Below are 16,747 nucleotides of genomic sequence, written 5' to 3' on the forward strand. Positions count from 1 at the left end.
CATTCTCAAGTCGATTGTGAATGGTCCATGACGGACCGAAACGTCGTCGTCCCTTCACTTTCTAGTGTGTGGTTTGGGCAACATTCTTCAGTCACGTTATTATGACTCCTAGTCTGCATAACTTATTTAAAAATATTCTAAGCAAAGACAGGAACATAATATACCATACAAATTTAATAGAGCTGCATCTAATGCAGCTGCTTTCGTTGGATGAATGTTGAGTTTCATGTGCAGGGCTTCAGTTGCTTCACATTCTTATTTATTTATTTATTTATTTATGCATATACAAGAATGTACATAAGGAATGTGAGGATACAAATATGCTAATTACAGTCTTGTAAAGCCACTAGCACGCGCAGCGTTTCGGGCAGGTCCTTAATCTAAGAAAATTTTAAGGAGGTAAATACTTGCAAAATTTATAGACAAAAAAATGATAACAGATTACATGAAATGAAAAAAAAAATGAGAGAAAATTGTAGGTACAGTATATTAAAGCACATAGGTAGCTTAGATTGATTGCAATGACAGCTTGAATGGTAGTTGACAAAAAATGGGTAGTCACAATACAGCATATGGCTAGCACATAAAAGAAGACAGCAATATGAACACAATGATAAGGTTGTTTGATATTACATAAAAATTAGGAGACTGGGTAACACTAGGTACAGAGCAAATTTAAAGCTCAGTGTAGGAAACTAAGAAGATGAAGTTAGGTACTTTTTGGTTTTGCTTTAAATAAGGCAAAAGTTTTACAGTTTTTCAATTCACTAGGGAGTGAGTTCCATAGACTAGGTCCCTTAATTTGCATAGAGTGTTTACACAGATTAAGTTTGACCCTGGGGATATCAAAGAGATATTTATTTCTGGTGTGGTGATAATGGGTCCTATTACATCTGTCCAGGGAGAGTTTCAGAGTATGGTTTGCATTTAAGAACAGGGTTTTGTAAATGTAGTTGACACAAGAGAATGTGTGGAGGGAGTTAGTATTTAGCAAGTTTAGGGATTTAAACAAGGGAGCTGAGTGTTGTCTGAAAGCAGAGTTAGTTATTATTCTGATAGCAGATTTTTGCTGTGTGATGATGGCCTTAAGGTGGTTTTCAGTGGTAGACCCCCATGCACAGATACCATAATTAAGATAGGGGTAGATTAGTGCATAATATAGTGAGAGGAGACCAGAGTTAGGAACATAATATCTGATTTTGGAGAGTATACCAACTGTCTTAGAGACTTTCTTAGTTATGTGTTGAATGTGGGTGCTGAAGTTGAGTCTCTTGTCTAGGAATAGGCCAAGAAACTTGCCATCATTTTTATTACTGATGTTAATGTTGTCTATCTGTAGCTGAATTGCATTTGATGATTTGCTTCCAAATAAGATGTAGTAAGTCTTTTCGATGTTTAATGTTAGTTTGTTCGTTGACATCCATAAGTGGACTTTTTTTAATTCATTATTCACAACATTATTTAGTGTATGTGGGTTGAGGTTTGAATAGATAAGGGTAGTATCGTCAGCAAACAATATAGGTTTGAGAATATTAGAGACATTAGGCAGATCGTTTATATATATAAGAAATAGAAGAGGTCCTAAGATGCTGCCCTGTGGCACTCCAACGGTAATTGGTAGAGTGGAAGAAGTTGTATCATTGATGGTTACATATTGGTGTCTGTCACTAAGATAGGATCGGATGTAGTCAAGGGCAAGGCCTCGGATTCCATAATGCTGGAGTTTAAGTAAGAGGTAGTTGTGATTAACAGTATCAAAGGCTTTTCTTAGGTCAATGAAGAGTCCAATCGGAAACTCATTTTTGTCAAGGGCTGAGTAGATAACGTCAAGGAGACTAATGATTGCATCGTTGGTGCTCTTTTGGGACCGGAAGCCAAACTGGCAGGGGCTGAGTATGTCGAATTTTACAAGGTAGGAATAGAGCTGTTTGTAAATAATTTTTTCAAATATTTTTGATAGAATGGGTAGATTTGATATCGGTCTATAATTGTTTATGTCCGCCGGATTGCCTCCTTTATGGAATGGCGTTACTCTTGCTTTTTTGAGGATATCAGGGAAGGTGTGACACTCTATAGATTTGTTGAACAGTAGTGCTATGGGTGGGGCAAGGGCATGGGAGGCTCTCTTGTACACAATGGACGGAATTTCACTGGTGTTCTCTGCCTTGGTTTTTAGAGAGTGTATGATGGACACAACATCTGCCGGGCTGATTGGTGAAAGGAGAAGAGAGTTTGGATAGCTGCCTGGGAGATATGTGTTAATATGTGTCTGAGTCTGTGGGATTTTACTGGTAAGATTAGCACCAACCGATGAAAAGAAACTATTAAATTCATTTGCCATTTCTAAATCAGTTGACGGTATATCCCCATCCTTGTAGAGTTTTATTTGGTTATGTGAGTGTTGTTTAGTTCCTAGGATACTAGAGATAGTTTTCCAAGTGCTTTTCATGTTGCCTTTTGCTTCATTGAATCTATTCACATTATATGCAAGTTTTGCCTTTCTTATGATACTGGTAAGCATTGATGAGTACCTTTTAGCTACTTCCTTTGAAACTAGGCCAATCCTAACTTTCTTTTCATATTCATGTTTCTTGTTGATTGAGTTGCGAATGCCACTTGTGAGCCATGGATTGTTTAATCTTTTGTCAGTTACTTGCTTGGTAAGAAGGGGACAATGAAGGTTGTAGAGGCTTAGAGTTTTGGAGAGGAAGAGGTTAGCTAATGAATTTATATCATGGGTATTATTGAATTCAGAATCCCAGTTAATATTGTAAAGTGCCTCTGTAAGATTGTCTAAAGCTGATTCACTGTGTAGCCTAAATGAAAGTTTCTTGCTTTTTGGTGGTGTTATGTCCATGTTCGCTATGAGAAAGGTAGGATAGTGGTCAGTTGTTCTGTCGTAGATTATACCAGATACAAGGGGAGCTGTTATGTTTGTCCATATGTGGTCCAAGGTAGTGGCTGATGTTTGAGTGACTCGGGTAGGTTTGGTGATTGTGGGGATTAGCGTACAGGAGTTCATGCTGTTAAGGAAATAGTCAACTTAAGAGCAATTTTGTTGACCCAGGTCAATATTAAAGTCTCCTCCCAGAATGATGTGGTTTTTGTTGAGATTGTTGTTTATAATAAGATTCCTTAGGTTGTCTGAGAAAGAAGCTATGTTAGTATTGGGAAATCTATAGATGGCTCCAATAGTCAAAGAGGATTTAAGGGATTTAATTGTAAACTGAGCAAAAGTATATTCACAGTAGTCATCTCTGTCACTAATAACACTGTTGCAGATAAATGTATCTCGGTAATATATAGCTGTGCCACCACCTTTTTTATTAGGCCTACAGTTATGAATGGCTTTACAACCAGCTAAGTTGTAGAGTTGGGTATAGTCTTTATTTAGCCAAGTTTCTGTTAAAATAATGAACGATAGGTTAGTATCTACTGCTGTGAGTAATGCATTTAAATCGTCAAAATGTTTACCAAGTGATCTAACATTTTGGTTATAAACTGATAGACAGGTGCTATTTGGAAGTTTGTTTTTAGCCTGGTGTGCTGTGAAATACTTGCAATAATGATGATCAATGTGCTGGTTGGTGTAGATATGAGACAGAAGATTTTGATCAGGATCAATATCAGTGTGCATAGAGATGCAGAGGGATCACGATACAAGATACACGATAAAGCAAAACACAAGAATAAAAGCAAATACAATAAAATAGTAACAATTTAGAAGTAAAATAAAGATCCAATAGATAGCCAGGGAGGACACAGAAGTTACATAAAATAAAAAACAAAAAATCAGTAGAGACTGACAATATAAATGTAAAATAAAAAATAATAAGAAAAATAATAATCATAAAAAAATGATCTTGAAGATAATTAGCTTAGTAATGGTTAATTTACAGGGTAATAAAAAGCCCTAGGTTTAGTGACAAGGGAATTAACTAAGAACAAATAATTAAGAGTATAAAACAGGTAAAGATGACAAAAAAAAAAGTAAGTAATCTTGTAAGTAATGCAATAATGGCGCCTCTGCATATGTTCCATAGACATGACACTCGTTAACTATTGGGTTTATTACCTCTCGGCAGCACTTGTAACCAAGTCTGAGTCTGTGTATGGCTACTGCAATGTCTCTAGATATATTTTTGCCAGGCTTGAATGAGAAATACCCAGTGGCTTGTTCGTACCACGTCGCAGTGGATCTTCCTTCCGCTAATGAACAAATTCACAAGGGCCGTGACGAGGATTCGAACCTGCGTCCGAGAGCATCCCAGACGTTGCCTTAACCGACTGAGCTACGACATGGTCAAAAGGAGTTGAAACCGATACTGGATCCTGCAGCCTCTCCGAGGCACAAACCAGGGTTTTACACAATTCTCCCCATGCACTCGAGCTATGTCAATAGGTCGTTCTCCCTCTTCCCCCTTACTTCATTACATACAGAAATCACAATTGCGTGATGCATCAAATAAAATCCTTGTGGATTTGTTCATTTGTTTGACTAGTTTTTCAAATATTTTTGACAAGTTAGGCAGGATTGATATAGGTCTGTAGTTGTTAACATCAGTGAGATCACCACATTTGTGGACAGGGGTTACTCTCGCTTTTTTAGAATATCTGGAAAGGTTTGGAGTTCAAGAGACTTGTTGAAGAGCAATGCAATAGCAGGGGCTAAAGATCTGGAGGCTTTTCTCTAAATTAATGTTGGTATCTCCTCAAGGGCACTAGACTTGGTTTTAAGGGAAAAGATTATCTCATTAACATCAGTGGAATTTGTAGGCTTTAGGTACAGAGACTGTGGATAGTTACCTGTAAGATAGTCCTGAACATCAATACTGGAAGATGGAATATCATTTGCAAGGGATGACCCAATGGAAGAGAAGAACCTATTGAATTCAATAGCAGTATCAGAGGCTGTAAGCTGACCATCGTTATTGGACAGGAGTGCCCAGCAAACACAGAACGTTTGTGGACGTTTTTAAATGGTTCCACAAAGGTAATACTGTAACTTTTGACATAAATACGTATATCTGATGTTCTTAAAACCAAAGGATATAACTAAAAACATTTATTCTTGAGACACAGTTTTTTAAGATTTATGTAAAAATTTAAAAATAATAGTAAATGCTATGGAATTATAATGTTTTCATGCTTTATATTTAAGAATAAATAATTTTCAGTCAACATTTAGTTTTTTTTGTTTACTTTCTGTAAAGCTATCCAGTTTACGTTCTTATAACTTAAATATAACATTTATATGACGTCAGTATAACGTTATTTACACGACATCATTACGTTATTATGATGTTATATTAACGTATAATTCCTGTGTGAAAACCAGAATATATATTGAACTTTATGTTTTAAACCTTGTAAAGTTATGATAAAACTTGGAATAAGACGGTAAGCATGCTTTACTTATGAAAATATACAAACAAATCAACAAAAACATTTTAACATAAAAAACATGAACATAACATAAATTAACAGCATGCATGGGAGTTAATTGGAACTCTGTAATATTGCATACATGAACCTTAAGGTACAAACCCAGTGTATTTACCCATGCAGTTCTTTCCTAAATCTAAATTTTTCAAATTTTTACACTTTGTTTCGAGTTCTGTCTTGTGTTGCTACTTTTAATACCCCATTAATGTCCCCTTTGTTATGTCCATTCATCCCATTGTGCACCTCTACCATATGTCACTCCTAATTCTTTGCTTTTCTAGAGAATGTAATATAAGCTTTGACAATCTTTCTTCATATGACAGGTTAACAGGTAGAACAAAGATTACCATTTATATATGGATAACTATTATAAGTCGGTTTGAATGAGTGAATTGCTGCTTGAAGATAGGTATATACACCTGCGGTACTATCAGATTGCATCGTGGTGAGCCTAAAACCCTTCAGATCCAAGCAAAGGGTAAAATGCCAGCAGATACAATTGCGAAAACATTGATACCAAAATGAAAGACATATGACGAGAATTGAGGTAACCAAAGTGAAAAGAGTGTTCACATTACATTGCACTAGAGTGCTCCCGGGTTACTTTCTCTCACTTTCTCTGTTTTGTGCGGATGGTACACCTTGCTTTTGGAGTTTATATGCATTTAAACCTGTAGATAATTCTATTGCTAACACATTGATACCAAAATGAAAGACCTAGGATGAAAATTGGGGTGACCAAAATGAAAAGAGTGTATACATTTTATCGCTCTTGTGCGCTCCCTGGTAACACACTCTCGCTTACTCTGTTTGTTGCGGATGGTAAGCCGGGCTTTTGGAGTTTATATGCCTTTAGTCCTGTAGAGAATTCTATTGCGAACACATTGATGCCAAATTGAAAAAACTAGGATGAGAATTGAGGTAACAAAGTTGAAAAGGGTATACACTTTTCAGTATTATCACGCTCTCTAATGTAATGAGAGTTGCATGAGGGTGGCTCAGCTTTCTTTTTCTGGTACCCTTGGCCTACATTCATCTTGTCGGCGGGTGGAGCGCGCTGCTGTCTTTGACATTATATGCACATAGTTCTGTTGGGAATTCTATTGCGAACGCATTGATACCAAAATGAAAGACATAGGACGAGAATTAAGGTGACAAAGTTGAAAAGAGTATACACTTTTCAGTATTTCCGTGCACTACCAGGGAATGTCCAAACAAAAATGGAGAGAGTGGAGGGGTAACTTGCCCAAAACGCGAAAGTGTTTGGGGAGATTAACTTTCGTTCAATACTATTATGCAAAAGGAGCCACACATCTATAGTTCATCCAATAAAATCAGCAGACTTCTAGATGTTACTACTGCTCGGCTTAGACTCGGTTACAAGTATTTCTGGGAATTCTCATTATCTGCCGATGTAGACCTGACCAAATGTTAACTGTCAACAAAATTATTCGCACACCCTTCGTCACTATGTGATAGTGAATTTAGAGACAATTCTATAACCAATGTACCAACGATGTGTCAATATTTCATTCAAAATGATCTGGTACCAGAAATTTTAGCCAAATATCCCCAGTTTGCTAACTGTAAGTAGTAACTAAGTGATTGTAACCTATCCACCGCTGCCCACTGGATGGGGAGCGGTGTGCAGGACAAACATATCAATTGTGACACTAGCTCTCCACATATGTCAGTTGCTTAATTTAGAAACTGTACTTGTGATCGATCTCGAACCTATTGTTGATGTGACGACTTATACTGAATTTTGTAACTAGCTCATCAAGATTGTAACTTGCTTAGCTAAATGAATTGTTGGGTTCAGTCCCTGAGCCCATTATGTGCCTCTGCAACCCTTTCCACTACCGCCCACAAGATGGGTATGGGGTGCATAATAAATGAACTAAACTAACTTTAAGGCATCCTGAAAGAAAGCTTGGAGGGCTTGAAAAATTGCAGAACGAAGCCTTGAGGATAATCCTTGGGTGCCTTCGTACCACAAAGATACTTAATATGAGAAAGGAACTTAATATTCCGAGCGTTGTTTATCGTGTTACTGAAAATAACTGTCAAATTGGTATAAAAATGCTTAGGCTAGCTCATCCTAACCGTTGCACAGAAGCCCTCCAGAATTTCTTTATTGAATGTAAACATTGTTTCAAATAGATAAATAAAATTGGAACTGAACTCAGAAAGTATCAGATTTATAATTTGTACCAAGAGAGACAACAATAGCACTTTCCTGCACTGTAGGAAATTACACCCTTTTCAATTTTAATCCCTCCCTTTCCATCAAAGGAGCAAATTAGAGATCAGTCCCAGCTTTGTCTTGAGGCAAAGCTCAACGTCTTAAGCCATATTGATGCTCTGTCCACAGAGCATTCTCTCTCTCAAATCATATACACTGAAGGTTTCCTACAGCGCCCAACGGGTGCAGCTGGAAGTGCAGTTGTCCTGGCAATAGGATATGACTTATATTTTGAGTGGGGAGTCCGTATAAACAACTGGGCCTCTACCCTTCAGACTGAACTATTTGCCTTGCTCCTTGCACTGAAATGTGTACAAGTATCCAAACTTGATACATTAGTTGTAAGTGACTCTTTATCATCCTTAATTGCTCTCAACTCTTTAAGACATAACTGTAACATGCTTGTGTCTGAAGCTAGACACAAATACAATAACAACTTGAGGAACCTTATCATAAACAATAATCTCAACAAAAATCACATAGTTCTCAGAGGTGATTTCAATATTGACCTAGGGCTACAAAATAACCCTCAAGTAGACTGTTTCCTCAACAGCATGAATTCCTGTATGCTCATCCCCGCAATCACCAGGCCCACCCGAGTCACTCAAACATCTGCGACTACCCTGGATCACTGATGGACCAACATAACAGCTCCTCTTACATCAAGTATAATCACTGACAGAACAACTGACCACTATCCTACCTTCCTTGTAGCGAACATGGCCATAACACCACCAGGTAACAAGAAAATTACCTTTAGGTTACAATGTGAAGCGGCAATAGGCAATCTCACAAATGCCCTCCACAATGTAAACTGGGAATCTAAATTTATCAATACACAGGATAATAATTCGTTAACTAGCCTCTTTCCAAAATTTAAAGCCTTTACAATACTTATTGTCCTCTCCTCACCAAGCAAGTAACTGGCAAAAAGGTTAAATAATCCCTGGCTCACTAATGGCATACTTAAAGCAATCGACAAGAAACATGAATATGAAAAAAAAACTTAGGATTGGCCTAGTTGGAAAAGAAGTAGTTAAGAGGTATGCATCAGTGCTTACCAGTATAATAAGAGCAAAGCGTTCCTATTACGAGAATAGATTCAAAGAAGCAAAAGGCAACATAAAAAGCACATGGAGAGCCATCTCTACCATCCTAGGAGCTAAACAACATTTACATAATAAGATAAAAATCTCCAAGGATGGTTATACACCTGCAACAGATCTTGAAACAGCAACTGAATTTAATAGCTTCTTTTCATCGTTTGGTGCTCACCTTGCCCGAAAAATCCCAGAGACTCAGACATATGTTACCACATATCTTTCACGCAGCTATCCAAACTCTCTTCTCCTCTCTCCGGTCAGCCCTACAGATGTTGTGTCCATCATTCACTCGCTAAAAACCAAAGCTGGGAACATTAGTGAAATACCATCGATGGTACACAGGCGTGCCTCCCATGCCCTTGCACCATCCATAGCACTGCTGTTCAACAAATCCCTAGAGTGTCATACCTTCCCTGATATCCTTAAAAAAGCAAGAGTAACGCCAGTTCATAAAGGAGGTAACACGGCAGACATAAATAATTACAGACCCATATCGAATCTACCTATATTATGAAAATTATTTTTTTTTTTTTACAAACAGCTCTACTCCAATCTTGTAAAATTCAATATACTAAGTCCCTGTCAGTTTGGCTTCTGCTCCCAAAAGAGTACCAATGATGCTATTGTTAGTCTGCTTGACTTAATCTTCTCAGCCCTTGACAAAAGTGAGTTTCCAATTGAACTCTTCATCGGCCTGAGAAAGGCCTTTGATACTGTTAACCATAACTACCTCTTACTTAAATTCCACCATTATGGAATCCGTGGCCTTGCCCTAAACTATATCCGATCCTATCTTAGTAACAGACACCAATATGAAGCCATCAATGATATAACCTCTCCCACTCTACCACTTAATTACCGTAAAGGTGCCACAGAGCAGCATCCTAGGACCCTCCTGTTTCTTATATACATCAATGATCTCCCTAATGTCTCTAACATACTTAAACCTATATTGTTGGCTGATGATACTACTCATCTACTCTGACCCCAACCCACTCCTGTTAAATAATGTTGTAAACAATTAATTAAAAAAAGTCTACTTGTGGTTGTCAACCAACAAACCTCACACAAAACATAGAAAAGACCTACTATATCTTATTTGGAAACAAATCAACAAATGCAATTCAGCTTCAGATAGATAATGTAAACATTAGCAATAAAAATGATGGAAAGTTTCTTAGCCTATACTTAGACAAGAGACTCAACTTCCGCACCCATATACAACACATAACTAAAAAGGTTTCTAAAACAGTTGGTATACTGTTTAAGATCAGATATTATGTACCCTACTCTGCTCTCCTCTCACTCTATTATGCACTTATCTATCCCTATCATTCTTATGGCGTTTGTGCTTGGGGTTCAACCTCTGCAAACTACCTCAAGCCCATCATCATCCAGTAAAAATCTGCTATCAGGACAATAACTAACTCTACCTTCAGACAACACACAGCTCCCTTGTTCAAATCCTTAAACATGCTAAACAAATTCACTCCATACATTCTCCTGTGTAAATTACGTTTATAAAGCCCTTTTTCTAACTGCAAACCCTGTTCTGAAACTCTTCCTGGACAGATGTAATAGAACACATGGCCACGTCCCCACCAGACATAAATATCTCTTTGATATCCCCAGAGTCAAACTTAATCTATGTAAACACTCTATGTAAATAAAGGGACCTAGTTTATGGAACTCACTCCCTTATAATGATTTGAAAAGCTGTCCAACTTCTGCCATATTCAAAAATAAAACCAAAAAGTACCTGTAGTACTTTTTAAGTACGAGGGAGTAATGCGCAAAGCGTCCCTCACCTGTGACGTCACAGCGTCATCTGACGCCATATCAACACATCGGCCATTTTGTCGTCAGTTCAGTCATGGCGAGGACTAACCCTTCATGCAAACTGCACCTACTATCAAGAAGAAGAAGATTTTGTGTTCCACCGATAGTATTATCGTAAGTAAGCACTTATATTTTATATTTTATTAAATTAATTGATTCTATTTTTCTGTAATAAAGGTCCAAAGGGTTGTTAAGGAACAAGGGTGTAGCGATACCGACGCTCAGTGCGCTCAACTCACACCAAAGTATCACCTGTGTAGCTTCTGTAATTAGTGTTAATTAGTTATGCTATAAGATAATGAAGCGAGTATAAGATTAACTCGCTACAAGGGTACTGTGTTGGGAGGTGAGGGCTGTTACTGGTGTCTGTGGGGATGTGAGGACTTGTACCAACCACTATCACCACCAGTACCTTGTCTTGCATCCTGCTTAGTATTCCTATTGAGATATGAAGTATTATTGCATTCATATAATTATTCATTCATTGTCATTACTATTTTTATGGGCTATGTTCTGTTACCCTAATGCTTTTTACCCCTGGGCATGTCCATTTACTCTCCAGCCCTTCACAAGCCACTGCTGCACCCCCTCCATGCCCATACTTACTGTGCTTATTCTTACAGGACTGCACTGCATTATGTGGTGCTCACTGCCTGGACACCTTGATACATGCATTATAGGGTTCTGGTAGTTGTTCTACTCACCAAGCCCTTCCAAGGCCAGGCTTGACATGTGAGAGCTTGATCCAACAGGCTGTTGCTTGGACAGGCCCCTCAGGCCCACGTATCCACCACAGCCTTGTTTGTCCGGCACTTCAAAATCAAATGTTTATTTACGTAAGGTACATACATATTTTTAGGTAAGGTACTCTTTATTTGGGTAAATTTATCTTCGTAGTATTTAGCTTTGGCTCGTCTAATTATCTTGGATAGCAATAACGAGTAATTCTTTGAGAATTCTTTGGAGACAATTCCTAACCTATACTTCTCCCAACCTATACTTCTTCTCAAGGTCATCTTCACTTCTTGAAGATGTTCAGGTTTTCTCTTGAAGATGTCGACGGTTTTCAGCCATAAAAAAATAATCCTGAATCCAGAAAAAAATCCCTTTTGTATCGTCTGGAAATTTTCAAATATTGCTGATCAAACCTGAGTCTAAATTATTTGTATATATTATGAATTACAGAGGTCCGAGGACAGGGTTTTTAGGCACTCCACTTACATTTTCCCACTCTGACTTAACCCCCATTTATACAAACTCAGTCTTATCTTTTAGCTAATAATTTATTGTACACACCATACTCAGCCTGTGTAGGGTAGTTTATTGTGCATGTGTAGTATATATATTTGTGTAGTATATTTGGTATATTTAATGCCTCTAACCTCTCCTCATAGTTCTTGTCCTTCAGTTCTGGGAGCCACTTAGTAGCATGTCTTTGCACCTTTTCCAGTTTGTTTATGTGCTTCTTAAGATATGGGCACCATACAACCGCTGCATATTCCAACTTTGGTCTAACAAAAGTCGTGAACAATTTCTTGAGTATTTCGCCATCCATGCATTTAAAAGCTCTGAATATTATCCTTTACCTGCAATTGGTTGTTGCTCTATTTATAGAATATGATTTGTTCTACTTTACATTTGTTTGTTCCTTTTTTTCAAAATTTCTTTCTGCCTCTCTCCTCACTGCCGTGTAGTTGTTTCTCTTTGTATTACTGGTATGTTTGGGGGTTTGGCCTCTTCGTATATTGATTCCATTTTTGTGTCTTTTGGTCTCTGTCCGTCTTGAAATTTCAGTTGAACAAATCCTGTTTCCTAGTTCTGCATCTTTGTTTTGGTATAAATGTTTTTGTTCCTTTATCATATATTTCACAAAATTGACATACTGTGCATTAATTCATCTCAATTACTTCCTTTCCTAACAGCAAGCCTTTCCAGTAAAATTCTTTGAATTCTTTTCTGACTTCTGGCCTAATGTTTGTTTTATCCTAGTGTGTATGATGCCTAGCGTGTGTCTGGTGCCTGTTGTGTTAAACCGAAGATAAATGCATAAGTATAGGTCAGTAATTTCTCCAGCTTTGAAAGGGGCTTTCATTATGCAGCAGTATTCCACTCTAGAGAGCACTAGCGTCTTGAAAACTATCATCATCGGTATAGCATCTCTAGTGTGAAAAGTTCTTGTTATCTATCCTGTCATTTTTCTTGCAGTTGTGACGGCTACTTTATTGTGTTCTTTAAATGTAAGGCCTTCTGACATCAGTACACCCAAATCCTTTACGTTGCTTTTCCGTTCAATGTTATGATTTGACTGAGTTTTGTAAGTGGTTTCCGTTTTTATATTTTTTATTTTTTCCGTAGCGCATGAGCTGAAACTTATGTTCGTTAATCACCATGTTATTTTCTGTAGCCCATAGAAAGACCTGATTTACATCTGATTGGTGGTTTGCCGTGTCCTCTATGTTGCCTACTCTCGTGAAGATTCTAGTGTCATCTGCAAAGGATGATCAAGTACTATAGGTTGTGTCCTTGTCTATGTCCGATATGAGGATGAGAAAAAGTATTGGAGCAAGCACAGTACGCTTGGGGACTGAGCTCTTTACGGTTGATGGTCCAGATTTTATTTTGTTGACTACTACACATTGGGTTCTATTAGTCAGGAAGTTGTATATCCATCTGCCTATTTTTCCGGTAATTCCTTTTGAACGCATTTTATGTGCAATAACACAATGGTCACATTTGTCAAAGGCTTTTTTTTGTCAAAGCGTTTTGTTTGTCTTCCATGGCATCTAGTGCCATGTCAGAGTGGTCCAGCAACTGTGATAGGCAAGAGCGCCCTGTTCTGAAACCATGTTGTCTGGGGTTATGGAGATGCTGTGATTCCATGTATTTTGTGATCTTACTTCTTAGCATTCTCTCAAAGATTTTTATGATGTGCGATGTTAGTGCTATCGGTCTGTAGTTTTTTGCCTCTGCCTTATTTCCTCCTTTATGGGGCGGTGCTATCTCTGCTGTTTTTAGTATGTCAGGGACAATGCCAGTATCTTGGCTTTGTCTCCAAAGAATGTGAAGGGCCTGCGATAACGTTTTTTACAGTTCTTGATGAATATAGAGTTCCAAGAGTCAGGGCCTGGTGCAGAGTGCATAGGCATACTGTCTATGGCTTCTTCAAAATCCAGTGGGGATAGGATCACATCTGATTTATGATTTGATGTTGGTATCATATCCATGAAAAATTCATTTGGGTTATCAATCAGATGGATGGAGAGCTACACTCGTGGTGTCCCATTTTCCCAGCACTCTTTGTCATATAATGCTTTGAAACTTTTGACGGATTTGGCCTCCACCACCTTCTCACCTAACATGTTCCAACCGTTTACCATTCTGTTTGCAAAAGTGAATTGTCTTACATTTCTTCGGCATCTTTGTTTAGTTCGTTTAAATCTATAACCTCTTGTTCTTGAAATTCCAGGTCTCGGGAAATCTTCCCTATCAAGTTTATCAATTCCTGTTACTGTTTTGTACGTAGTGATCATATCTCCTCTTTTCCTTCTGTCTTCTAGTTTGGAATATTTAATGCCTCTAATGTCTCCTCATAAATCCTGCCCTTCAGTTTTGGTATGAATGTTTGTGTGCCTTCATCGTATATTTTGCAAAATATGGAATACATCTCATTTACTTTACTTTAAGAATATGGTTCGATCAATTAAAAACCCTCTTGTTCAAATTGCAAAGAGACTGAAAGAGATGCAGCATGCTCAATAGATTATATATTAGTGATTATTATTAGGATTATATATTAGTGAATCATATTAGTGATTCAATTATTATGGTCATAAAACAATAAACAAATAGTTTTGGTGTTATTACACTCTATTCACAGGTTATATATAAGTATCTGCATGTTTTGTTCACCATTACAAACCACTAAGTTGGTTTGATTTTTGTTGAGATTGTTATTTATGATAAGATTCCTTACGTTATCTGAGAATGAAGCTATGTCGGTATTGGGAAATCTATAGATGGCACTTATAGTCAAGGAGGATTTAAGGGATTTACTGGAGAACTTGGCAAAGGTATATTCACAATAGTCGTCTCTATTACTAATGAGACTATTGCAGATGAAGGTATCTTTGTAAGATATTGCTATGCCACCTCCTTTTTTTATTAGGCCTGCAGTTGTGAATGGCTTTATTATCAGCCAAGTTGTTGCATACAACATAGCATATATATGTATATGGCATACACACACATATATATATATATATATATATATATATATATATATATATATATATATATATATATATATATATATATATATATATATATATATATATATATATATATATATATATATATATATATATATATATATAATGTTATGTTACAACATAACAGGCCAATTACACTGGATTAATCTTTGTGTTTAGATAGGAGATGCCTCGTATGGGCCAATAAGCCTTCTGCAGCCCCTATGTTTATCCCTTATGTATCCCCCCATGTTTTCACCTTCATTGTATTATCACCTGACCTAATGCGGGTATAAAATCAACTAATATATATATATATATATATATATATATATATATATATATATATATATATATATATATATATATATATATTCAAAATTCGTCAGTGTACTACATTTTTGTTGTTGCTTTTAGGTGATGCTTTTAACCAGTGTACGTGGGTCTGATTGTGCAACCACAGTTCGAAGAATAATGAAGATATGAACAAACGGCCTGTGGTCACTATACAGTCTGGAAGGGCAAAAGAAGAAATTGGCATTTCTACAAAAACAAGAACTATATAATGTTATTTTAAGTAAGTAACCAAAAAATTAAATAATTTTTTTAAAGTTTAAAATTCACTTAAAAATGTAAATTTTAAGTTAAAAAATTTTAACCAAAAAACTTAATATTTTTCATATTTGGAACCATTCCATAATCCCAAGCATAAATGATTATATTTCTATCACTTGCTCTTAAGATTGTTTCATTTAATAGAGGTTGGGCACAATTGTTCTCTGCTGCTAATAGAACTGACTGACTTAGCTATAGGAAAATGTAAACTTAATTGGTTTATCCATTACAGTATTGTGCAGTTTATTTCATGATCCTGTGCTTAATACTTGCATAAATAGTAGATTACAAAATGCATTTTTATATCATTAGTATTGAATAATAATAATGCAAATAATTGACTTATAAATGATGTACAATTAATTGGTAGGTGATATTATATTATTAATATTTTTTCATTCTTGCAAAGCCTTAACAAAGTCATTAACATGTTAATATAAACTTGATCACCTTCCACTTATTTTCTCATGTGCTACCTACATGTACAAAACCTTATTCCTAAATGCATATTTTGTTCTGAAACTTGTCCTTTATATGTTGTGTATCACCATCTCTGGAGAGTTTTATCTGATTGATGTATAAATTACTTTTAATTTTACAGAATATTATTGTTATACTGAATTTATTATTATATAAATAACTTAATTTTACAGAATCATCTATCAACGCACATCCACAAGTTGAGGAGGAGGATGTGACCTTCCAGATGTCTGAAGTACTGAAACAGGCACCAAACAGGCCTGGTGGATCTAGGTACTAGGTAAAATAATTTAAATTTTTTTTTTTTTTTTACTAATTGTCCGATATATATATATATATATATATATATATATATATATATATATATATATATATATATATATATATATATATATATAATATGTATGTGTGTGTGTGTGTGTAATTACCTAAGTGTAGTTAAAGGATGAGACCGTCTTCCCAGCACTCTTTGTCATATAACGCTTTGAAACTACTGACAGTCTTGGCCTCCACCACCTTCTCACCTAACTTGTTCCAACCGTCTACCACTCTATTTGCGAAAGTGAATTTTCTTATATTTCTTTAGCATCTGTGTTAAGCTAGTTTCAATCTATGACCTCCTGTTCTTGAAGTTCCAGGTCTCAGGAAATCTTCCCTGTCGGTTTTATCAATTCCTGTTACTATTTTGTATGTAGTGATCATATCACCTCTTCTGTCTTTTAGTTTTGGCATATTTAATGCCTCTAACGTCTCCTCGTAGCTCTTGCCCTTCA

General features: G+C 36.5%; 1 long non-coding RNA gene across 2 annotated transcripts in view; it reads left to right on the forward strand.

Annotated features, from left to right (window-relative positions):
• Positions 1–10,157: 10,157 nt before the first annotated feature.
• LOC138365121 (uncharacterized) overlaps positions 10,158–16,747 on the forward strand; it is an 8,770-nt gene continuing 2,180 nt past the window's right edge. The window contains exons 1-3 of one of the 2 annotated variants that reach the window (XR_011228665.1): positions 10,158–10,746; positions 15,297–15,456; positions 16,148–16,254. This is a non-coding gene — a long non-coding RNA (uncharacterized lncRNA). The remainder of the gene's footprint in view (positions 10,747–15,296; positions 15,457–16,147; positions 16,255–16,747) is intronic. The other variant, XR_011228666.1, reaches the window with a different exon arrangement.

This window comes from Procambarus clarkii, chromosome 15 (assembly GCF_040958095.1).
Source record: "Procambarus clarkii isolate CNS0578487 chromosome 15, FALCON_Pclarkii_2.0, whole genome shotgun sequence".
Classification (NCBI taxonomy): Eukaryota; Metazoa; Arthropoda; class Malacostraca; order Decapoda; family Cambaridae; genus Procambarus; species Procambarus clarkii.